General features: G+C 38.1%; 1 protein-coding gene across 2 annotated transcripts in view; it reads left to right on the forward strand.

Moving 5' to 3' along the window:
• Positions 1 to 460: 460 nt before the first annotated feature.
• The window catches only part of JAKMIP1 (janus kinase and microtubule interacting protein 1), a 161,801-nt gene continuing 135,591 nt past the window's right edge, over positions 461 to 26,670 (forward strand). Inside the window, exons 1-2 of one of the 2 annotated variants that reach the window (XM_075022785.1) lie at positions 461 to 603; positions 953 to 1,074. The gene's annotated coding sequence lies outside the window, so the exon portion shown is untranslated. The remainder of the gene's footprint in view (positions 604 to 952; positions 1,075 to 26,670) is intronic. The other variant, XM_075022795.1, reaches the window with a different exon arrangement.

Genomic DNA, 26,670 nt, shown 5'->3' on the forward strand with positions numbered 1-26,670 from the left:
TGGCACAGTCCACATAGGTTTGCTTTGCTTTGGTTTTGCTTTGTTTGTGTATTTGTTTATGTGTTGCTTACTTGTTCCCCACTAAATGCTGGACATAGCCAAAACCATAGGAGGATCAAGATGTCTCTCACACCTCTTTGAGGTTTTCTGCTCTGTTTTCTTGTTTACAGTCCACCTTAACGGTATTTTGCCAGTTCTCTAGCACCCTACCTTGAAAGTAAGAAAAATGGGAGCTATTTCAGAAAGTATATTTTTCATATTTCTCAGTGCCATTTTGACTTAACTTTCATCCTCTTGGATAACTGACAGTTGTCCTCCATGTCAGTTGTCTTTGACAAGACATTAGCATTGAATATTTTTAGTTGCTTTTATGATTATGATTAGCTTTCCATTCGGTACGGAAGTGTTATTAGTGTCACCCGGCTGTATTTTGCAGTTTCACTTTTGATTTAGCGCTGCTGTTAAGCATGTGCTGCAGATGAAATGCATGGCTTCCTGGTGTAACCTCAATAAATGGTGTCCCTTTAGCCAAGGAAAACATGGTTGTCAGCCTTCATTATGGGCACCGTCTGCTTATCTGGTTGCTTTGACTTCGCTGTGCAGGTGAGGAGGTGATATTTTTCCCCCCCTGTGAGTATAATGCACTCAAGTTTAATCCTAACATTATCTATTTGTTTTAAGATGAAGTGAGCCAAGTGGCATGTTGGTGTAACTGAAACTGAAGTATTATTATTGTTGTTGTTATTATTATTATTTGTATGGTGAGACTAAGAGTAAGCCACTGGAGAGCAATCTTCCTTGGGCTCTTCCAAAATTACCTTATTTCTCTTCTTTAATGATCAGAATGAGGAACATCTTATCTATCTAAAGTAGACCCATTTTCATAAGACTTTCCAAAATGTCAGTGATTATGAGGCTGAGATTTCATCTTCTTTTTCTGTTTTCTATCTAGATCAGTATCCAGCATCTGGTAACTGTTTATTTACTGCACAGTAATGCTACTGTTTATGATAAGAAAGCGTCAAACATTTTGCATTTCTTCTCACCAGCTTGCATTTGAACTGCTGTCCAAAGGTACAAGCCTTGTTTTCTTGTGAACTACTAATTCTCCGAACAAGCTTGTTCTCCACATTTATAAATATTTGTGGCAATGTGATGAACTTGCATCCTGAGTCTGATCAGGACACGTTTCTGGGGTGGAGGTTTTACTTTGTGAGACAGTGATTCCCTTTCTGTTTGAGTCTCTAAGCTGCAAGTACTTCCATGATTTTGGAGTAACTCCTTCATGTAGTTCTTTCTGCACTATCAGGATGTAAACACTCTGTGATGCCTATCAGGGTGGAGAGTGCGCGTTGTGATGTGTTGCTTCTCTAAATTGCTTGGAATGAGAGCTGAAACCCCAAGAACACAGCTTTTCCCCTATCAAGGTGTAAAGCACCGCTTTCACAATGTTTTTACCTTATGTTGATCTACTTTGAGTCACGTTTTGGCATTTTCTGTAGAACAGATCGTGTCTTAATCATTCATTGCTAAACTTGTTAGGTATAGACTATATTATAATTATACTCTTGCTAATTTAGTGTAGCAGACCTTTCTTTCTTAAAGAAGAAATCAGTCATTTTCCCTCTCATATCCTTTTCCAGACTCCTTGTTTCTTAAACAAAAAAGAATGGTCTGCAAGTGCCTTTTATCCCAGCTTCTTATATCAATGAGATTTACTCATTTCAAGAAAGATCAGAATGAAACCCTATCTTCACAATGGCAAAAGAAAAAAAAATCAGCAGACCAATAAGGCTGATGGACTTAATTCTCACAAAGGCAGACTTCAGCTTCTCTGTGCAGCATAATCCTTGTAGAAGATAATCATCCTATTAGCTTTTGCGTGAGGCTTTGGCCACTACCACATAGGATGGGGATGGAGGATGGGATGCTGTGCCCCAAGACTCAGTGTCTGTTCTGGTAATTCTGAGTCTTTTGGTAAAATAGCACACTCTTACTAAAAACTTTAATTACATTTGCTGTAGCCTGGCTTCCTATGGAAACGAGGCTTAAATGCTTCTGCTGTCTCTGAGTGCCCTACGACTAAGTTTTGTATTTGTTGATCAATTTCAAACTGCATTTGTAAGTATTTGTAAGTATTTGTATTTGTAACTGTGTAAGTATTTGTGCATTTCTAAGTATTTGTAAGGTTGAAGTATCAAAGATATTGCTCCTGCTCCAGAACTCAAGATGTATATACAGGACTGGGAAGGTTAGATGAGCCTTTTTTTATTTTTAAACCAGTTTCACTGTTGAATAGCATTAACTTTTATTCTCTGCAATGAGTTACCTTGAAAAGTGAATATTTTTGAGCTATTTATTTTTTCCCTGACATCTCATTTTATCCCATCATTAATGTTTTCTGGTTTTTGGTTTGGTTTGGTTTGGGGTTTTTTTAATGGATTGCCATAGTATGTTGCCATTTCTCAGGAATTTTTAGATTCTACATTCTACCAGCCAGGAAGTCAGGGCTATTACTACCTCTTGTAGTAAAAAATAAAGCTTTCTTGCAGTCAGCTATTTGTTAATTTTACCAACCTTGCCTTTATGCTAATAACAAATATTCTGTGTATATATTGTTTTTTTGCAGATTTTTTTTTCTATTGTCCACTGTGTAAGAAAGCCTGAAATATTTTTTTTTCATTCTTTTTCTTTTCCCCATCTTTTTACCTTAGCCTCTCCTAGATGGCTTCTAGTCTAGAAGATAGATGGCTATTTCTGTACCACAGTGGGGAACCATGACCACAGCCATGGTTAGATAAATCTGAGCTAGATTTAGTCTATCTTTTCAGTCAGCTATTAGGAATCTAGCTATTGGGTAAAAAAACCAGTGGTTTCTAAGAGTAAAAACTGTAAATGCAGAGAACTTTTGTGTGTGTTTGCAAATGTGCACACAGAAAATACTTCACAGATTAACATACAGATAAATAGATATGTTTTTGTGGAGACAGTATATCTGATGAACTGGATGAAACAGAAGATTCCTGCATACTAGCACTATAAAATAATTTCACAATAATACTAGATTATGCTTTAAGAAGGGATGTATTGGAGATGTGTCTGATTTAAACAGCTCTAGTCTGATTTAAAGCTCTGTCAGAGTACATAGTGTACTTGATGTATATGTTGTCCAGGAATTGAGTAAGGCTAATCCTTAAAAGAGCACAAAAGCAACATAGGGTTCTAATTATTTGCTCTTTCTAACTTAGAAAAGGAGGAATATCTAAAAATTTTAGAGGGAGGTGTCCCCATATTACTGTAGGTAATAAATAGTGTGCATTTCTTACAGATTGAGATTTTTAAATCTAAAATCCTGTCAGATGTCAGTAAAGCAGAGCTTTAAATATCATGATTGCAAAGAACGGTAATTCTCATCTGCAGAAAAAGCAAAATATACTGCAGGTTTGCTCTTGCATATCTAGTATATCTAGGTCTTTTGCATCTGATGCAAAAATGCATTAGTGGTTCAGCTGCCACAATCAGCTGTAACTGGCACATAGAGTAAGGGAGCTGGAAAAAATCCATGGTCCTGCACTGGAATGCAGTAATTGCCAGCTCCTTACTGGGAGGTGGGACCAAATGCATGAATCTATCACAGTGTGAAGCTTAGATCTGTGGCATAATTATCCTGCTCTCGTTATTTCAGATTTTAGACACCCTGGAGTAACCTCTCTGTTTCTCAAGAAAATTATTTTTATTGGTATATAAATATATTGGGAGAGGGGAAAAAATAAAATGGATGATGTATTCTGAACTGACTGTAAGAGAATAACTATTTCCATGGTCAGTTTTCTTGTGCAAACAAGTCTGAAGAAGCTGTGTGGAACGTAGGTAAGTCAATGAGTGTGAGAAGGATGCAGAAGGAGATGAGTGAGTTAAGAGTATGCTACAGAGAAAATAGGAAAAAGTGGGCGTCTGTGTAGGCAGCTTTGTTGATGGCAAAATGCTACATGTTCTTATTTTGCTGTGTGCTTTTTCGTGATGGAGGAATGGATGTTCTACACAGCTTAAGCCATGTCATTCTTTTTCTGGCTGTAACATTTTTTTTCATATGGGGAAAGAATCATTAATTTAAGACTTAGATCTCTTCTTTAGTAATGGAACTGTACAATGGGAAAGTCGTATTTTTGAGAGTTCTTGAATTACACAGATAATTTTTTATTTTTCCTGTTTTATATTGCCTGAGATACACCCCACAGGTGATAAAAAATGTTGCCATGGGTTCTCTCCTGCAACAGTTGTGGCTTTTAAAATAGAAAAATAAGAACTGTCTTGCTACTGACTGGTTTGATTCAGATCTCAGCTACAGTGTGCATAATATGGATTCATCATCCCTACATCCATCAACTTTATTGCATGTGTTCTGGATTTACACTGGATGTAAAGAACAACTAGTCTAGGCGGAGAGGTTGACTGTAGTAGTTACACTCACTGTGACTGTGACGAACAGCCTTACCGCTGTGCATGGGAGGAGCTGCTACAGTTTTGGGGGGTTTGCATACATATATATCCTTCTTCAATCTGCAGTAAAGTTTAAAAATCAGATTTTTTTCAGCTTTTATAATAGCTCATGCCACAGCTGTTTCTGACTGGTGAAACCTGCCCTGAAAAGTGGGACTGTAAGTGGGTGTTTCTGTGTTTTGATAGAGAAATGTGAGCTTGGGGCCACAGTCCAAAACTTCAGCAGCTGAAGAGGTGCACAGGCCTTCTTCCTGATATAAAACTAACCCAGTATGTGAGTGAATCAGAATGTGAATAAATTCTATCAAGTTGTATGGTAGTTCTGAAACTCGTTAAACCTAACTGGGAACATCCATGTCGCAAAGCTTCATGTGATCCATGCCTGCGTCAGTAGGACTTTGTTGCTTGTGCTTAGTTTTGTCATCAGTTCAAGGTGAGTTCAAGAGCTAAGCCCTTCTCATTTGAACTCCTCTAGAACTTACTTCTTAGCATTTCGTCAGAAAGCCTCAGTGTTTCTGGGGAGCAGTATTCTTAATCCACTAACGTGTTTGACTTCCAACATCATGTGCTCTCTGTTTGAGTCTGTTCTGTTTGGTGGTAGACCTCAGGCCTGGATGAAGTTTTGCAGAAGGGGCACTGTATGTGTAGAAGGCACTGGAGATGCACAAGCAATTCTGTGGTTGTTTCTGAACCTCGGAGGTGTTCACAGGCCACAGGGGGAACTTCTGTATACTAACCCGGCAGAACACAGTTACTGGCTCTGTGATTTTGCCAGTATTGAGAGTTTCTATAGATTCTTGCTTGACTGACACTTTGGGTGCCGGACAGGCAGCATACGCTCACTGCATCGCAGTACCTGGTAGATTTTGGATGCCAAGAAATGGCTGTGCAGTTGAAGCGGGGGAATTCTTACAGCGTATACATGCAAAGTTGCCCTCATTCTCGCAGTGCTGGAATATGCCATTGAGATGGCTAAGGCAATAAAGGCGGCAGTTACTATTTTCCTGTGAATGCTGGTTTATCAGTTCACTACAGGTCTGTGAGCTTCCAGTTCGGTATTGGGAAGCCCATGCCTGGTGCAAGGCTGCAGTCAGTTGCACAGGTGGTGCTCCTGGCTACGGTACCAATAAAGAAACCAGGTTCTGAGACTGGTCTTTCTGAATGACTCTGTCAGTAACGTGTGTGCCTACAGCTTTTGTGTTGCATGGAGCATATAAGCAAGAAAGAATAATGCTGATATTTCTATAGGTCTCAGCTGACCACAGAGTCTTCTTTAAGAGTATCAGTGTGGAAATCTTCAGATGTCGTGTGTTGGGTGCTGAGGTCTTTCATTATCTGTTTTTGGCAAATAGGATTTAACTTTCTCCAAGTAACATATCAGATTGTCTTTCTTCCTGTTTTGAGAACTTTCTTGTTCATTTTCGCTGTGGCTTGTAAAACTGTGCCTGGCTCCAAGGTGTTTGGTGGAAATGCTGCATGCCACCTTTAACTGGCTGAAGGTGCTGCATACAAACACCATTGGTACAGGATCATGACCATTGCTGCCCTCCTTGTAACTTGCTATGCAAATAGCACATATGCCACTCCAGGGAAAAAAAAAATCTCACTTCTTTTCTTTATACAAGCTACTGTTGATGATAAACATTTACTCTTAAAATAAATTTTGGGGAGGTGGGAGTCTACCTGATTGTATTATGAATCTGTTGAAACAAACTCCAGGCCTCTTCTCCATATGGGCTTTAACCTGATATCAACTTAGGCACCTGTAATACGCTGGAGTTAGCTGTCTTGTGACTTTTCTGGGGTAGCACACAAAATTCTATTACTGGCTGGTTAAACAAAATGTCAAGATCAGAGACGTGGCTTGTAGCCCATGTGTTGAAATTCCTGGACAAGCCTTCAGTGACTATTAATGATTTCCTTTCTATGGAACATGGTCAAGTAGTTGCTGATTTTTTTCCTCTTTTTTTTTCAGGTAAATATTTTCAGTATGCTCAGCTGAGATGTTATGGCTCATTGACAGCAAAACTGGTTCCCTTTGGAATATGGTCCTGCACACCCACTCACACTCTCTGACTGCAGATCCCCTGTTTGTTCCTGCTCTTCTTCTCCCCTTACCAGCAAGGTCCCTTCTAGTGCCGCTTCTGTCCCCTTTGAATTAGAGCCAGTTATACAAAACCAAATGCTTTCTAGCTTGACATCCTGTCATGGTTTAACCCCAACTGGCAGCTAAGGACCACACAGCTGCTCGCTCACCTTCCTTACAGTGGGATGGGGGAGAGAATCAGAAGGGTAGAAATGAGAAAACTCGTGGGCGAGATAAAGACAGTTTAATAGGTACAGCGAAAGCCGCACCCATAAGCAAAGCAAACCAAGGAATTCATTCACCACTTCCCATGGGCAGGCAGGTGTTCAGCCATCTCCAGGAAAGCAGGGCTCCATCGCACCTAATGGTGACTTGGGAAGACAAACGCCATCACTCTGAATGTCCCCCCCTTCCTTCTTCTTGCCCCACTTTTATCTGCTAAGCATGACGTCCGGTGGTCTGGAATATCCCTGTGGTCAGTTGGGGTCAGCTGTCCCGGCTGTGTCCCCTCCCAACTCCTTGTGCCCCCCCAGCCTGCTCCATGGTGGGGAGGTGTGAGAAGGAGAGGCAACCTTGATGCTGTGTAAGCACTGCTCAGCAATAAGGAAAACTGTATTATCAACACTGTTTTCAGCACAAACCCAAACCACAGCTCCATGCTAGCTACTATGAAGAAGGTTAACTCCATCTCAGCCAAAACTAGCACACATCCCTTTACAGAGACTTCATCCCATCCATTATGGAGTTTTTATCTCGTCAGAGATTTATAAAGCATATCCCAGCATCATCCTTTGTGCTGTATCAAAGCTTATAGACCCCACTGGAGCAATATATACTGTGATTCCCTGGTTAGCTAATATCATTCTGCATTGCAGTATCTAGGGTTGTTTGACTTACATGAGCAGGATGTTGGAGAAACGGCGCAAACCATGTGGCTGAAGACTTAAATGCTGTTCAGATCTACATAAACTAATAAATAGCTGAGCCCAAGAGGAAAGTGGGAAACAAGTTACAGGAAATACTGACTTACAGAGCTGTGGAGTGGCACTGAAGACTGTCAGCCCTTGGTTCTGTTGTCTGGGCTTCAAACTGGATTGGGTAGTACCTATGCAGATGTGAAAATGAAGCTTTAAACTATAACCATTGCAAGCTGAGGTTCAAAGCCAGCTCTAGATCTGAGATTTCTTTTCTGCAGGCTGTTAGTAGTGTTTGTGCTAATAAACAGCTTAGAATAAGCTTGCAGTGTAGTGAGAAATATTGGTCTCAATGGGACTGTCAGGTTAAAATAATGTTTTGTTTTTAGCAATTTACAGTTTCAAACAAATCAATTAAATATCAGAGCTTCATTACTTAAGCAGTTCAATTAAATTTTGCCCTTCTTTCTCTGGTTTTGTAACGTTGGAGTAGATGGGCAAATGCTGTGGCATTTGTGTTTAAAAACACGTAAACGATTTTTTTTATTGCAAGAAAAAAAAAAAAAAGATAGCACTTCTAATAACATTGGGTTGCATGGGGGCCTTAACCTGCAAGATGTAGCCGGACTTGTATGTTTGCATGATTTTGCCTAGGGTATGCCTGTAGTGAAGCTGTGCAATACATTTCAGAACTGATGCCTGCATCACTGCAACTAACAGACAATCTGCAAGCTGGATCAGTATTTGACTCTGCTTCTGTTCCTGAGTATATGTGTGGGGAATAATAGTCTCTGTACAGAGATTTATTTCATCTTTTAATATCAGGAGAGTTTGATTTGCTGCTTCTTCTTTGGAATGCTTGCTGTGGAAGTATGTCAAGGAGACAAAACCATCATCCCATTCCTGATAATGCAGAAAGCAGGGTTTTCAAAACTGGTGGTTGTTTAGTTAACCTTCTGCCTATCCACATGGCAGGAAAGGAATAAATTCCCTTGTCATCCTTCTACGTGAGATACTAAGCCAGCAGGAAAATGCTACGTTCATAATGTTGATCTGTATGTAAGTTGGAGCTCAGCTTTGCTTTTTCTAACATGGCTAAAACTCATTCTGTTTTTGATAAGTAGAATTTATATTCAGATGTTTCGTGGCTCCGTACAATAATCTGCATATTATTTCATACTGAGTTGATACTCCTCCTCTTCTTCCTTCATAGCATGATTTCTCAGTTACTGAAGTTTTCTTCCTTCTTTATTCACAAAGCACCTAAACCTTCTGTGTAACTTGAATTTCAGCTTTTTCTGATATCTGTTTCATCCTACATTTTCTTTTCACATAATTGCATCTTTTCTTCCATTGAGATTATCTGTCTCTGTAGGATGGAATGTACATTTCAGTCTGCACAGATCATCTCTATGTGCCTTTGTGTAACACTTTTATTAATATTCATAATATGTCTTCATATTATGTAATGTTAATCATAAATGTTAACATCAGATTCAACTCTAACTGTATAATGCCAAAGAAATGCATTTTATAATAAATTTTACCACTGCTAAACGTGGGATTTATCTTTCTGAATTCAACATCAGCTTTCTACTTGAAGACTGTGTTGTGTTAGATGACTTTAAATTTACAGACCATTTACAGTGTTTTTGTTTAATGAAATTTTTCTGAATTGACCTGAACACTAAGAAAAGTGACCATTTTTTCTTTCTTGTTAATAGCAAGCTACTTATTTTCTAATTTCTGATTTTTCTTTTAGTTAGCTTGCCACCAATTTACTTACTACTTTTTTTTTTCTGAGTGGGTGTAACCACCCTTCTAAATATTAAATATATTATAAATTTTTTATTCAGAGTTTGAGGCTCAGTCCACATGCTGAGTCATTGTTTAATGCCAGGTTTTCCGCTGATTGTGTTGTTTGCTTCTTGGACATACAGATTAGCTTTTTTGAGCTTGGGAAGAATGCTAAAAATCAGTCATTGAGTTTATCAAAGCAACATTTACAAAAAATTATCTTCAGACTTCCCTTCTCAATCTTTCACCTCATTGTGCAAGATATGATATGCACAAAGCCTAGGTGAATGGTGCTTGTGAGATGGTTCAGCATCTGGCCCTTGTTGTGCAATTCATCCCAATGACCAGGTATGGAACAGGATTCATATCTCCCTCTCTCTCAGACTGAGCTGCATTAACATGAATGTGTTTCTTGTGAACAACCAAGCCAATACCGAAATTACTGATGGATTGGAGACAATGAACAATATTGCAACTTTTGAGATATGTTCAAACGCTGTCATATTTAACTACTATTTTTCTGGTTTAAGTCTGATGGAATGAAAGTAACGTGTTAATTGCTGACTAGGGAGGGAAACAGAAGAGAATTATCTTCTGCTTCCTTTTCATGTTGCTTTTCCAGTTTTGCAAAGGGCAGCTTTCCATGTTTCAGATGGTAGCTTAAGGCAAGAAAATCTTGGCAACAAAAGTCTTCACAGAAAGCTTGGATGCTAGGCAGGCTGCATTACATGAAGTGTTTACATTGCATTCTCATGGTGCAGAAACAGTGCCTTAATTGATAGGGGCACCACATGGTGGAAGAGAGAATGGCATTCACATTCGGTCTCATTCCCATCACAGAATAAAATCTCTGATCTATTTGTATGTAATAGTTAAACAAGCTAAGGGTTCAGATTGCCAGTCCTCAAATCTGCTGTTCTCTTCTTCCCATAAGCTTTGAATTCTTTTCTTCTTTTGCTAAAAAGAGGCCATTATTTGTTTTTTTCCTGTCATTGTGGTTTTTTGATAAAATATTTAAGTAAAATAAATGTAAACTGTTTTTCTTTGAGGCACCTCATTGTTTCCTTTGTGAAGAGCTAACTTAGTGGAAGAACTTTCCACTCAAATATAGCCTTAGCTTTGCAGGGAAATAATTAGCATTTGAAGCCAAGATACTATGGTTTTGGTCTGTTGGCCTTGTTTGGCTTTGGAATGCAGAGAAGGGCATCCTAGTGCCCCAGAGAAAATGTGATGATCTGAAACTATGTATCTTCGAACTGCATTTTTAGTGCTTTTACTGTATATACAGCATCAGTAGACACAGTGCAAGGAAAGCAATTAGTGACACTGAAATTCAATTTTTATACATATATAATTTTTGCATTATGATCATTTATTGAGATGATCTTTAAATATAGCCAAATCTAGAAACAACAGGTACTGAAGTGTGTGATGCAATGACGAATCATAATGATGAATTCTTAATTTTTCCTTCTGTTTGCAGTTGGGCCTTTTGTTATTCCTGTCCTTGTTTCTTACATCGCTGTTTTACATTTCATGCTGTGCTTGAGTTCAAGCAGTACCATGATTGTATTTGACAAGGTGTTTACAGCAGGTGAGTTGGGTCAAAAAGCAAGTTCTGAAAAGCTTCATCCGTTTCCCTGCTCTGTTTTACCATCTATAATCTCAACGCGCTGCTTTTTACGTACACCTTTTGTCACTATAGCTTTCTTTAAGCATGAAGGAGTGAACTAAACTCCTTTTAGAATTTCATTAATGCCACTTTTGATCAGTTGGCAGATGTTAGGGAGTGACCGACGCTCACCCTGGCCCCTGCTGATCCCCAAGCGCCATATGTGTCTGCGAGACAGGTGGCTGGACGCAGGGCTCTCCCGGTGGATGCTCTCTAAAAGATGAAGACATTTCTAGGATGGATGAGCATTCCTGTTGGTAGATTTTAAAGCAAAAAGAGGCCACGGTGATAATAACTTGCTTAACGTATAAAGCATCTTTCAGTAATTTCCGCATGCGTTCATTCACTTGAAAATGTAGGCATCTGCTCTCTCTGTGAATGCTCTGGTGTCGAAGAACTTACCAATTTCTTTACTTACCTAATTCCATTGACCACTTATTCGCCTGCTTCAGGAATCTCTTCTTAGTAACACTGACTCTAGCTATATAGCAAATATAATGCAAATAAAAATAAAGCTTCTGTGTTATAAATACGAGTTAGGCAGAAGTTTATTTTTAGGTTACTGATTATATTGAAGATCAACATGTTTAACAAGAGTGTTCTTTGTGCTATACAGCAATTTTTACAATGAAATTGTACTCTCATCATTGTGTTGATGTGAAAGAGCAGGGAACTTGCTGGCAGGCATATCTGGGTTAGGCTGCAGTAACTCATTAGAAGCTCCTAAAGCAGGATTACATAAATAGGACCCTATCTTCTCAGGTTAAATATAGTTCTGTAGTTTAATCTAATATGTGACTACCATAAAGTCACCCTGTATTGACTGACAATAGTTGTCTGACTTGTTCATCTTTTCAGTACTATGCTTAAAAGGAAAACAATGAAAACATAAATAAAATTCACAGGTGAATCTTGCATGGAATTCATTGTGAGTTTATTGCTGTTATTTAGGGTGGGGTGGGATTTTTTTGAATGAAAATATTAATTAACTAGTCAGATTGGAATAAACTTGAAATATATACAGCATACTTTTCATTGATCTATTTTTTCTTTAATCAAGGTATAAAAAGAATTTCTTTCTTTTTCTGTTTTAGGCTATAATGTTGGAGGCTGCTTCAGCAAAAGTACAGATAATGCTAGCTATAAAAATCTACTGATTAAAATATATGATTTTGCATTATATCACGATCACAAACAGAGTAAAGTAAATGTATTCAAGATAAAGGAATTAATAGATTCCCTTGGCCTTTTTTTTAGAACTGCTAAATTTCCATTAAAATTATAAACTGAGTCATGGACTTCTAGAAGCAGTGTTCCTTAGTAAGATGTTGAATATTATTTTATTTTATATTACTACTCTATAAATACTTAACTACTTGTATCATTCTTTATAAGCACTATTTTCCAGGGACATTATTCATCAGCTTTTGTTTTCCATTCAAAAGGTTGAAAAAAAATCCCCCACAAAACAAAACCCACAAATGCCCTTTTCCTAACATGAGAGTGCAGGTAGGTTTTAAACAGCTTTATCAGTTTCTCTGTAGGGCCTCACCTTGACCTGCAGTCAAAAATGACATAATTTTTCATGGAGTTGGCAGGATGCGTAATTGTGTGTATGTGTGTCTTTATATGGACCTGTATATATTACTGGTTATACACAGCAGTCAGATAGACTGAAAATATTCTTGCCAGTGCCTTGATTTAACTTTCTGGTCTTAAAAAGCCTGGTGCTGGCACTGTGAGTTTCATTCTGATGGCATCTGTATCGATGAGCTGTTGGGTAAGCAGCACCGCATTTGACAGTGCTGCAGTCTTCAACTTCTGTCCGTTATACCATGAGTTGCATTTCTTAGTATAGCGTTGGTTTTTATCTGTGAACATGTGGGGGCACACCAGAGGTCATGTTATGTTCAGTTCCAAGTATGAAGTCAGTGCCACGTCTGCTGGAGGTGCATATGCACATCTAGAAATGAGCATGGTTTGGCATGACTGAGAGCCTTAGCTGAAGGCATAAAGAGCATAATTCATAATGCCTGTTAAAATTTTTTTTCTCAGATAAGCTTGTACAAGTCTAATAAGGTCATGCCATGGCCACCAAGTGCAGTCCAGTTATAAGTTCAAGTTATAGTAGTAAACCTGTTTTTTTTAAAAAGACCCTGACAGTAGCTGGGAATCTCAGTGCTTCTATTAACTCACTGCATGCAGTAAACTGGCTGCTTTTTACATGTTCTTGCATTCTAAGCAGCGGGTTTACATTAGCAAGTTAGTGAGGACCTTAAAATAATTTCACACTCTTCACTTTACTAATGAAAAGGAAATAATTTATTGACCTTAAATCTTAATTTCAAAGACTAGGAGCTGTGGAAGTGATGTTTGGTATATGTAGAACAAACCCAATTCTCACTGGACTATTTCCATTAGAAACACCTCACTGTTTTTATGACAATATTCTAAAGACAGAAATAAAGTTGTTCTGACATCATGCATTAGAAATGTAAAAAGCAAGGGCTCAGTTGCCAAAATGTAAGTAATGCAATTAAAAGCCAATAGTAAGACTGCTTCTTGTTAGCTTAAACATTGCTTGTAAGTTGGTCAGTGTTGCCATTTTTCACTCTCTTCCCCACATCATGTGGGACAAATTTTTGACTGATAAATGTTTTCAGGGTACTTCACGGTTTTTCTGGTGGAAGGAAGCTGCGATACCTTGCAACAATAATAAGAAAATATGTTTTTTTTGCTAAATAACAATGAAAAATTAGTGCTTGAGACCAAGAACCTTCCTAAATAAAGTATCCAAGATCAGAACTGGAGGAAGTGTTTCTTTTAAAATTTGTAGGGGACAAACAGACTTGGTTGTTGCAACACATTCTATTTCCATTGACTTTAAACTTTTTTTTTCAAACCCCAGCTGTAAGGCAAACGAAACCTGAAAAATGGAAAGGTTTTTTATTTAAACCTTTTTTTACAAACACTTTTTATTTAAAAGAGATTTTCTTAATTTTCCGGTTTTTAAATTAATTTGCCAAGCACAGAGCAGCATTTGGGAAGGTCTTGTGAAATACTACATACCCTTCTAGTTAACTAGGAAATTTTAAACAATCTGGGCTTCTTGTTTGCTTCTCAGAAAAACATCTTCTCAGATAACATCTGAAAATACAGCTAATACTTCCTTTGCTTCCTCATGAATTTTAGTCCTTTGGAACAAGGACTACCCTGTACTATTAATTCTAGCTTTGTTGTCAAGGCAATAGATGTGATAATGCATCCAGTATGTTCTAGCATGTGTTAAAAGTATTGCAGACAGGCGACATATGCTTTAACAAGATGTGGCTTTGCTAGTTTGAGTCTGTGTCTCTTTGAGCTTTTTATCTGTACCAGCTTAGGTGATTTTATAGATGATGGGTTTTTTTCATCTGGATGAGACTCTTAGAGTATTCTAACAACTGTGGTTTTTATCCCTAGATAAAGATTGCATGTTTATGTGATGAGCAGTCCCATTTTCAGCTAGGTTCTCTGAGCATTTCTGGAATTCCAAGAATAATAATCGTCAAAGCTATTAATAAACTACTTTGTCCAGATTAACATTGAAATTGATTGCTTTTCAACTCATACAGTAACTGATGGTTCCTTTAGTGTATTTGGGTATATGTTTAATGCTTTGATAGATACCCTAGAAATAAGTACCGTAATAACAAAATTATTTTCACACAAATTTTTATTTTGGAGTGTATGAATGAACTCTAGTTGCCCTCTGTAATCTGTAAGGAATTCAGCATCTCTCTTGCTAACAAGATATTTTGCAGGTGTTACTATAAAAATAACTTCTATCAGAAGTCACTTTATCTAATTTATGTTTTAAATTATTTACAGTACAAGATTTGCCAGAAATGGGATGCATGGCTTAGTAATAGGGATGCAAATTCACAAGCTTCATGTTTAAGAGAGTGGTTTGTAAGGCCAGCAGTGACAAGGCAGCTGTATCTCTGTCTGGAATTTCCCAGGCAGAAGAATGTGCACATGTACTGCGTTGAATTGCTATTGCAAGCCCTAGGTGGTTTCTAAATGCATCAGATTTACTGTTCATGGGCAGTAACTTCCATGTTCTTAGAAGTCTTGGCTTGCTCACTATGTATCACATATGTATAGAGATTGACTCCAGATTTTTTTGTTATATTATTGGCAAGTATACAAGTTCTGTCTAGGCAGGAAAAGTAAATGTACAGGTAAAATGCAGGTCATTGGTGCCTTGCATTGTGTTTTATATCTGTAGTTCTGAATGATCCTTGCTGTGAGACAGCCCTTCTCTAATGCTTTGTGCAGAATGTTCATACGGGTGTCTTGCTCTTGGTGGTAATTCCACAATTAGAATTCCACTAAAAAAGAGCACTTATTGACAACACTTTATTAGTGTGAAATAAATTTTATTTAGCTATTTAGCTATTTATCTCTCTTTCAAGATCATATGAATTTAAATAGCACCTGTGTACATCTGTTTATCTAAGCCTTTTGCTAAGAAGGCTGCTCAAAAGATCTCAAGGTGTTGCTCCATTTGAATATCTGAAGTTGGGTTATGTAATATTTGTAAATGTACTGGGTCAGTGGGCATGACTGCATCATGGCCTGAATATCAATTTGTTTTCCCCTCATCTGAAACCTAGCAGGTTACTCTTTTTATTTAAATTCCCAGATCACAGTGACTTTATCAGGCCAGAGGGGAAGAAAAAAACCAGCAATGTTCTAACATGTACACAGACCCTTGATTTACCTAAAAAAGCAGCAACTGGAAGTGTAGTGGGCTTACCATTGTGTATGCTACCTTTGTAGCATGCGGTCATCGTTCTGTAACTTCCAAGACATTTTTGCTGAACTACTGACTAATGGTTTTGCACCAGTGCAGTGGGTTTGCACCAGTGCAGTGTGTTTCTCCATCATCATTCTGAATTCCCTCTTCCCTCTGCTGCAGTTCCTTTTTTATGATACTTTGAAAAAAATTACATCCTTTCTTTTCTGGATTACTATTACTTTTTGAATTTCCATGTAGGCTCATAAAGTCCTCTGAGCCAGAAGTTAGGAGAAATGCTATTACATGTGCATGCTCTGTTCTCAGCTGTCTCTGAGTTGGCACCTGTGGCCACTGTTGGAGGCAGGACCCTGTGTTAGATGGGGCTAAGGGCATCTGAACTGGTATGGGGGGTCTTAGCAGCACACAATTCTTTAGTCTTATTGTAGTGCTTAGGAGAGGGCATCTCTAAATCTTGGGTGTAGTTGTTATCCAGATAGTCGATTTTGGTGGACTCATAACTACAGGAATAAATGAGATCAATTAAAATGCAATTATAAAGTGGAAAGGGAGAGAACAGGCCATGCTATAATAATAACAATAAACTTGAAAAAAGGGGGGGGGAGAGGACCTACAGATAGGAAGAGCACAAAGGAAGTCTGATTTTTATCTTTTCCATAAGGAAATAGTCATATTCAATGAGATGAAAGAGTTTTCTTTGTATACACATAAGGATGACAGTGAATTAGATCCACTTTAATGAGCATGGCAATATAGTCTCTGTGTATGACACAGTCACTTGGCAATACTAATGTGATCTGGGCTGGCCTAAGCAGATGATTGCATTTTTGTTGAATTAACCAGAACAGATGATAGAAATGACAGCATAATGCTGTAGCTTCCAAGCAGCTGAACCTGAATGTTTACACTTTGGGATTTTACATAAGGAGTTATAATTTTGACTTTTTAATTTTGCCTTCTCCTGGCATAGCAGACAGCCACATGTTAATACTTAGAGCCCAGGTACTGTTGTATAATTTGGTTTTGCTTTTTGTTTACTAAGCTATCCTTTGACTGTGAAATATTAGCTTAACCGTGAAGACCGAGGTGTTTTTGCTACCTGATGGAGTTTGCATCTGACATCTAGCTCTCTCAGCTTTCTTGCTATAAATGTTGCTTGCTTAAGAATAAAAATTTGGAAACTGCTTAATGTTGAATAAGGGAAAATAGAGAGATGTTGGTAACAGTCCATTACCTTTGAATGGTTCTATTTTCAGGAGGTAAATTTAATAAAAATTACTGTATAGATGCCATATTTCTTTGATTGAAATTATATTAAATATCTCAGTAAGAACTAACATAAATAGTCGCTTTTTAGGAACAACTACTGCCTTATTTTTATAATACCCCTTTGCTTCACAAAGTTTTACCTGATAGTTCCCAGCAAGAGAAAGGTCTACAAAAAACCCAATTCACAAGAAATTTTACTTAGTATCTGAACACATGCGCACTGTTACAAGGCAGGTTTTTTACTCTTTCTAACTAAAACAATTTCTTCTTCTATGGAGTACTGAAACTTTGCTCATAAACTGCATTCAGTATCTCATAGGTTCAACTGCTGGCTTCTGTACCACGTCCTGTGCTCTCAGGTGATGGCTTCCCGTTTGCTCACTGTTCCCAGAGAAGGAAACCGTCTCATAGTAATGTCCTGATTAGGATCTTTTTTAGTTTATCTTTTCAGAAGGATATTAAATCAACCAAGTTTAATTTTGTAAAGGTCTGTTTCTGAGACACAACTTGTCTGTCCCTGGCCTACCTTACTTATCCCTTGCATCTGCCCATTTCTGTCATTATTGTATCATACCAAGTCATATCATAGCTTTTTCAAATATCCCTTTAGTTTTCTTTTACATTATTCTATAAAGGTCCTGCGGGTATCGGAAAATCCAACGCTATGTGCAGAATATTGTCCAGTGCCCAGGCAAATTAGATTGTTCCTCTTTCTTCAATCTCTCATCTTTCTAGAAATCCCTGCAGCATTTCTAATAAGGGGTTCCAAGTCTGGTAACAGTGGGAATTCTTGGAACTGTCTGTACCACTTTCCATGATTTAAAAATCCATTATTTGCCAAATGCACACATTTACTGTGAATATAAAGGGAGGAGGATGCACATGTTGGCAGTGTTTTGGAACAGGCAGTAGGTTAAATGGTCTTAATGTCTTCAAACAAATACGATGAATAGAAAATGCCACTACATTTTAGGCAGGAACTCTATGTAAAATCAAAATAATGTCATTATCAGTCCTTGGGTCTGTTTGCAACAAGTTGTAAAGTACAATTCATTGTATTTCTCATAATTTTTTTACAAATATGTCTAATTTTATATTGTCAGCTAGATCACTGTGGGTATTTATAAATAGCTGGAAAAAATTATCATATCTATTTGACTGTTTTTAAATTAAAAAAAAATCAGGTGGGCTGCAGGACATTAAAATCTCATTAGTTGTTTAGTAGGCAGAAGTGGATTAAAAAACTGGAAGTGGGCTTCCAATACAGTTTAGGCCTTAATTTCATAAAAGTTTTGGAAGCCAACACTGCGATTGAAAGAGGTTTTCCAACTCCCCTGCCATGCCCAGCTGCTTTTTCGTCTGCCAACCTCTCCTTTGTGCTGGCTCCAGCATTTTTCAGATTATGAGATGAATTGGCTCAGAGAGAGCGAGAAAGGTTAAAGATATCGAGACAGGAAAATGCCTCACTTTCAGCTTGGATTGGTTCTCTCTTTTGGCTTACCACAGCTGTGCTGGCTCAAGGTAGGGACACAATTATTTCTTTTTAAGGTTTACATTGGCTTAAAGTCTTCAGGAAACTATGGCCTTAATTGTGGCATGCTGCAGGGAGGGAATGAGCACTCTCAGCGTGCATCCTTCTAGGAATTGCATCTGATATCACTGACTAGAAACTTCTCCCAAGATGGTATTTTCGTCAGGTACATGCCTCAGCACTCATGTCTTGTATCCTATTTCTCTGCAAGTTCCTGGTGTCCCTCATGACCACCTTCCCCAAGAGCAACAGGTTGATAACTGACTTAAATCACTGACGCTCTGCAGCAGCCTTTGCTGAAGTTTAATCATTTTCGCTGCTTCTGTGCTGAATTCTGCACAGCTTTGGCAGTACGTGCTTCTGCAAAGCTGAGATCAGCAGTAGGGTGTTGGGACTGGGTGTCTGCAGGCTGCAGCAACGGCATCAGGTCGTACTAACATGACCATCAGTAGGTGCTGGTCTAGTTAGGCTATAAGGAAAGGCTGTATTCACAAAGACTTTGAATTGCCCAAATCTAAAGGTGTAATTCTTAAAACGTCTGCATAGTAACTTCCACTCTGCAAGTGTCTGAGTGCGTGTGTCTGTAGCTCTGGTTTTACATTTTTACAAGTTAATACAGATTTTTCATTGCTAAACCAGTCACTGTTGACCTGCATTTAACCTAACCTGTGTCCCCAAACGGGACCAAGTCAGTAGGTGCGTCATGCTAACATATGCTGGTACATTGGCTGCCTTAAGAAATGCAATTACTGGAATTTTTGCTCAGAAGTACAATCAGAGGAAGAGGTGGCTGAGGTATCCTTTTCTGTGTCTGTAGAAGACTTTTTGTTCAAATCAGAAGTAATCCTCATACAAAATATTATAGGATGTCAGTTCCCTATTGAAACTAGGTCACTTTGTATAAAATAATTAAAGATTTATTGGTCCTTAGGGAAGCACCTAGATCTCTAGACTAGTGTTTGGGGCTCTCAGTGGAGGATAATGAATCAGTCGTTTGCTGGGCAAGCATTGCAGTCATTATAATTGTGGGAAGGGTTGTTACAACATGCTCTTCCAATTGCATCCTAAAGATAAAATTGACACCTGCTTCATTTTTTAAGAAAAGGGCATGGGGAATTGAACTACAAAAGAGGGTTTAGAGCTGTGTTAAGTGGAGATGCCCATCTTAGAAAATCTTAGTTACAGAAATACAGCTTATTGCCTGTTTTCTGCTGAGGATTGTGTAGAGAGGGAAAAGGGAACTTTTGCATTTATTGCAGAGGCAGGGGAAGGACCAAAGGCTGGATATTCCACTTCCCTTAAGTTACTGGCATCAGAGTTGTGCATTTTGTGATGCTGCAATTGCCAAACCCGTCTGTGGATCTACCACAAAATCATTAACTAAAAATGATGTAAAACAGTCACCATTAACACATGGTGCAGCTCCCAGCAGTTCAGCATGCTGCCATCTCAAATATTCAGAATAACCTTGAAACTTAGAAGCCATGTCTGTTTTCCTTCTCAGTAGCAGCTTCTGGACAGAGTTGGAAACACTATTTATCTCTGAAAGCAGCTTAAATGACAGTAACTTGAATGCTGGGAAAATTGATGACCTAAGGTGTTCACTTTTGGCTGATCTTAATGCACTGGGCAACTGGAATAGCAGAGCCACAATTATAACAAAATGAGTAATATCAAAGAACGGTGAAAAGTTTAATGGCAGCTTCTTCATCAAGTGTTCCTAGTTCATTCATTACTTCATTGTTCCCACTGAAGTGTTTCATATTAACTGTATTTAAAAAGACAGCCTGCTAAGTGACAGCAGTTGGTGATGGTTCTCAACTGCAGCAGAATGCCAGCAAGTAAAACAAAGCAGTGTAACACTGACTGTCACTAAGACAGGACTTGATGCTATCATATATTGCAAAGTTTTCTTATTAGTCCTGAACAGTGAAGCAATTAATGTTTGGGTTTTTTTTGTACCTAATTTTAAATTTATGCAGGTAATACCTATGTGCACCAGTATCAAATATCTTCTCTGTGTACATGAAACAATCTATTTTAGGATTGTTTTGCAGGGCTTTATTTTTTCCTCTAGTTGGGAACATCTTGCCTTTTTACCTGCAGAGCTATTTGCCCCAAGTAAATTGAGTAACTAATTTGAATTAGCTTTTTGAAATGCAGAAAACAACAGTAGATGTAATTCTTTCCACCTCTCCAAAAAATGACACTAAAATAGATTCTTTGTATGTAAATGTAGCAGTTTCTGTTATTCTAACATTCTTCTGTTTTGAAGCCCTGTACTCACTTCACTTTTATCCTTCCGTAATCACTTTCTCATTGCCTTTCTTTTCTGCAAGTATTATAAACTTACTGAAGTGATGGAGAGGGCAGGCGAGGTGAGTGAATTTTCATTTTCAATTGTGTGTACGTAATACAGGTCATCTCTTCCGAGAGTGTTTGTATACTGAAAAAGCATTGATTCCCCCCCCCCCCCCCAATTTCCATTATCTCAACTGAAGCAATTTCATAATCACTGGTCAGAAATTCTGCTTGTACATTAATCTGTTTTTAAAGTAGGCAGATTAAGAAGAAATACCCGGTACCTAAATATGCAACTGTAGATGGTAAGGGTTTACAGTCACCAGGTATGCTAAAGATGATGCTGACATTAAACTTTGTCTTTTGCCATAAGGAGGAACAGTGTAAGTAGACTCCTAAATAACTGTTCTTGTAGAGTAAGTGCATCACTATTGTACTTTGTAATTTGAGCTCCAAAAATATTTTTATTTTTACTGTGTCATGTTAATATTGTATCATTACCTCATTTTCCTGTCTTAGTCTGATGTAATATAAAATTAAATTGCATTATTTAGTGACTGTTATTAGAATAATTCTTCTTCTTCCTCCTCCTGAATATATCTTCTAGTAGCCTGATAGCATGTGGAGTAGCGGTAGGTAGAAGCGATGCTGTGATGCAGTTCTCTCCTAGTCTGGTGCAGGCAACTGAGTATCTTCAGGATCCATTGGAAAGTAAGGCAGAACTTGCAAGTTTATGCCTGTAGCTGGGAATGCCCTACAAAGTCAGGACATCCCTTGTAAACTAGCACATCTAGTTACACAAGGCTCTCCTGATATTTTGTGTTGTCAGGAGGGCAAAAGCTGTTCTTTTTCTGACAACGTATCACAGCAAGGCAGACTTTCTGCAGGATGATAAATGACAGATTTTTAATAGTATTTGACACAGCTGCATTAACTCTGTTGCTGAAGGAATGAAAATAATTTATTTTTTTTTATTCAAAAGTACATTATCATGTAGCAGGACTTCATTTAGACATGAAAGATTAAATCATGTTACTTCTTACACAACTCATTCATCTGTTTGGAACATTGTTATTTTGATTTGAAGCATTTGCCAAAGGGTAGGTTCTTGGCTGTGGGTCATGAATATATAAATCTTTATCCCATAGTGGTAAATTTTGCTCTCCTTCTAAACCTAAATTCATGCAAGAGAGAGTATCTTCTGCTGTGATGACCTTCTGCCAGAGTAGTAAGCTCTCAAGCCTTATGAACAGATACATAGTTCAGCACTTTTAAAAATTACTGAAGAACACCATACTCTGACTATTCTTGTGAATTGTTAGAACATTGTTGAATACTGTAGTTTATGAGGAAGAAGCAGAAAAATGAGGATGTATTTTGTTCTGTAGTTTACTTGAGTTTGAAGGACAGTTTATGCAAATATACCAACTGATAGTATCTTTTGTGGTAATGAAGCATTTTAGGTAAGTCATGTAGCACATCTGTTTCATAACATGAAAATTTCATAGTGATTTTAGAAGTTGGCTTTAGAAGGCCAATGAAATCTTTTCTTCATTTTTTCATTATAAGAAATAAATATACATTTGGATTTGTTAAGCCATTTCATAGAGAGGGTGATGGTTTTAAACTAAAAGAGGGTAGATTCAGACTAGATATAAGGAAGAGATTTTTTACGATGAGGGTGGTGAAACACTGGAACAGATTGCCCAGAGAGGTGGTGGATGCCCCATCCCTGGAAACATTCAAGGTCAGGTTGGACGGGGCTCTGAGCAACCTGATCTAGTTGAAGATGTCCCTGCTCATTGCAGTGGGGTTGGACTAGGTGACTCTTAAATGTCCCTTCCAACCCAAACCATTCTATGATTCTATGACTCGATGATGCGCAGTGTTAGTCCCTCATGTATACTCCTCTCTGTACCCAATAGTAGCTAGCAATAACCAAAATGAAAAAAGGAAAACAATATTTTATTCATTTGACTGCACTATCTCCTCCTAGTATTTTTAGGTTTCCCAATTAACTATGGGATGTCTTTACATCTGTTAGATCTTTTCAGACCTCTTCAGTTTTTTGAAGAAATAAAGTGCTTCTTGTGATAAAACTTCAGTCAGATATTCCATTTAATTCTTAGTCTTGGCTCTGTTGTGTTGTGGATGGAGTGACGCACTTCACTCACGAGAGAGAAGTAGCAATAAAACAGCAATTTAACGAAATTTAATAGTAAATGTGACAGTGGTTTAACAAGATTTGATGGCAAGGTACACTTGATTATTTACTGCATAGAGGACAGGGTCAGACAAAACTGTCAGGGAGACCCTCCTGTTGAGTCATGAGGTTCAGAAAGGACCCCCTTGGGTTCTAAATTCCTTCTCAGAGAGGAGTGTAGGTGCGGCTGGATCCAGACTTAGTCCTAGACTTGGTCAACAGTTTATGTCTATATGTGCAATCAGTCCTTTATATCACTTAGCTAAGATTTCAAAGTTTCAGTGTGCTTATTCCCAATTCACTTACCGAGTATCTGACGCGATGAGGATTGTCTCAGCCTCGAAGAGTAACCTTGAGAGGTGTCTCTGCTCAAGGGGACATCCTGGCATGCAGCCCGCTGCCGTGCAGGAGAGCTCAGCGGGCCCTGGGCTGTCCACTATTTATGGAGTAAGATGAGTGGCTTATAGTCATATTTGCATACCGACTACAGCTGTTAGTTTCTTCCAAATTTGGCTTGAGTTGGACATTGACCAGCACGGTGGTTAGGTGGGTGCATTGCTCAAATCAGCCCATGGCTATTGTGTTGTTATCTGTCTGCCCTGAATCCACACGACCAGACACATCCATTAACGACCGCCACTGGTGGTTATCACTTGAGCAGGGTTATGGGAAATAAAGGTCAGGTTGCAGGGAGGGGAGCACACCGTCAGAAGATGCCTTTGCATAATGCCCTCGGTTCTGTAGTAGCTGCTGTGTCTCTCTTGCATTGTGTAACAGGAAAGATTGTCCCAGATAGAGAAAGGTTCCAGGCATATTTACTTCTGCTAGGGTTGGATTGGATTTATTTTCTTCGAATCACTATTTTTTAAAAAGAACTTTGCTATTCTTGAAAAGCATAGTGTAGCTTTACAACGTAGTGCTGGTATGCTTTATACTCAGTCAAAAAGTAGTAATCAAAAGTGGTTCTGTGTTCATGTAAGTCACTGAGTGCTCTAAGATGCAGCAGGGTTTCAGTTTGTGTTCATGGTTTTATAGTGCTGACTGTTGTTCACCAAGAATGAAACGCAGGCTGTTCCATAAATGAATGAAATGCAACTCACTCTTCTGCCAGCAAGTGCTCCTTTCTTGTTTTAAAGATAATACAAAGCAAAGCACCTGTTCCAAATATGGTTGGTTTTTTTCTCTCCAAATACATAGTTTTTGGAGTATCCTAATAGTTCAGATAGCTTCACAACCAGATCATCTGGCTATCGTCAGTGTTTTGCTGACAGATTTCTAAGCTGGTTAGTCACCTTGCAGATGGGACAGCCAGATCTAAAGTTGATATTTTCTAGAAACGCAGAAGGGTTGCTCTCTCGTTCCTAAATAGTGCTGCAGATGAAATGAAGTCTAGCTCTGTTTAAAAATAGCAAAACCCAGGAAAGCCCAGCTGCTCTGAATTTCCTCTGTGTATTATTAGGGTTCTACAATGACACTTATTTTGTTATTTACAGGGCAAAATGCTCTTGTAGAAGTCAATAGCAAAGTTTTTAATGTTCTTGATGGAGCCAGGAAATTAATAAAATTCTTCGAATCATGATCTATATGCTGCCCAAAGGCAGCAGCATAACCTGATTAGAAAATAGTGTCTTCAATAGTCTCTTCCTCCTATCTGGATTATGTGTATCTGTAAGAAAGTTTTAAATTAAAATAAAAAGCATTGTGAATCAAGTGTCTGGTTTTTAAATATAATTTACTTTAGGAATTGTAATTACCAGTATGATTTTATGTGGCTAAGGGCTGTTTTTACTTCCCTCTGAAACTTTTTAGGTAGGAAGCATTTCTTTTTAAAGGATACATTTGATAGGAAAAAAAATCACTTTACAGAAATGCTCTATTGTAATTCTGCTTTTATAACCTATTACCATTTAAGTGTTTTATTTTTTACAGTCAAGATATTTCTCAGGAGTACTTACTTTTTTTATTCCTCCTGCACTTTAAAAACACTAGTATGAATTATGTCCTATTGGAATACAGATGAAGGCCTTTTCGGGGATGGGGGGGAAAGGTTGTAGGGTGCGGCAGCAGTCCTCTCTGCAGCTCAATTTGTATGCTGCTGTTCAAGAATGAGTTGCTATGAAAGTGTGTGTTGGTTTTTAGTACTAAGGCATTGATAGATTTTTACACTGGCAGTCTCAGTTGAATTTTGAGAGGGTTAAGAAAGGCTGGATAGACATGGTGTTGGTAAAGGTCAGTAAAGTGCACCTTTCATATTGACACACTAAAAATACCAGACTGCAGAACTGCTCATGCCTCTCCTTGCCTGAGAGAACTGCTGTTTCCACTATACGTAATAGTCTTAATTTGTTTGGACAGAGGATGTCTGATGATAACCCAGGATGCTTCTCAGGATTTCATCAGATTAATTCATGGTTACAGGAAGCTTAAAACGCCTTCCCAGTTATCCTGTCATACATGAACTGTTTGATTATGCAATCAAATTGAAGGAAAACTTGGCAATAGCAAAGCTAGAACACTACTGAAAATAAATAACTGCCATAAATCATCATCAATAATGTAAAAATTCATCTTAAAAATACTGTGGGTTTGTTGCTTTTGTTAGGAAGGCCCACTGATCTACAAACCTTTGGAAACACTTATTTTTGCCTTAGATGCTTTTGGTTTTTTAACCTCCAGTTAGCAAATGTAAGTGTTCAGTACCAGGACAGGGTTTTTTTCAGAGCTGAGAATACTCCCTGCATCTTCACAGATTGTAAGAAAGATTTAGAAAAGCTTTTATACTCATTAACATTTAGATATATTTTCTGTAGTTTCCCCAGCAAGACCTAATGTAATGAAAAATAACATCTTTATGAGGTTGGAAAATAACAAGTAAGAGGATGGTATACTGAATCAAGCAAAATGAAGTTGTCAGGAGTGACTAGAAACCCAGTAACTTATTTAGGGAGACAGGATTTTTTTATTTATCTATTCTTACCAGCAGAGGTGATTTACATACAGAAAACTATCATAGAACAATTTCTCATTAATGGCACCCATAACTCATCAACCCTATGTATAGATGGTTACAGGAAAAGTAGGAATAAATCTACACAGCTAATGAAAAGGAGGTAATATTTAGACAAAATATTCTAATATATTTAATACAATTCCCTTTCATACCTTGCAATAAGCTAAAAATAGGTAAGACTGCAAACACAAGCGTATTATACGGCATCAGGATCAGTAATGCAAAAATGTAATTGAAAATTAGATTCTGGTGTAAAGTGGAGCTTCTGAAGAGTTGTGATATGAATGCAGGCAAGACACTACAGAAGAAGGTTAAAAGTGTGGGTTGATTTTTATGGTGGTACTATTAAATAAACAGTTAAAGACAATTAAAACTGAACCAACCACATCAGGGGGCAGCCTGCCAAAGGAAAAGCAGGCTGAAAATAATCTCATTAATCAAAATCATCAGCACCTATTCTGCCACTTTTTGAGCAACTTTTTTAAGCAATGAATTAACCTGATTAGTTGGTTCTTGTGGTTTTTTGCCTTCGGGCTATCAGTCTTCCCAGTTAGGAAAAATGTTCACCCCTGCTGTCTGTCTCCCT

Source organism: Buteo buteo, chromosome 1, assembly GCF_964188355.1.
Source record: "Buteo buteo chromosome 1, bButBut1.hap1.1, whole genome shotgun sequence".
NCBI lineage: Eukaryota > Metazoa > Chordata > Aves > Accipitriformes > Accipitridae > Buteo > Buteo buteo.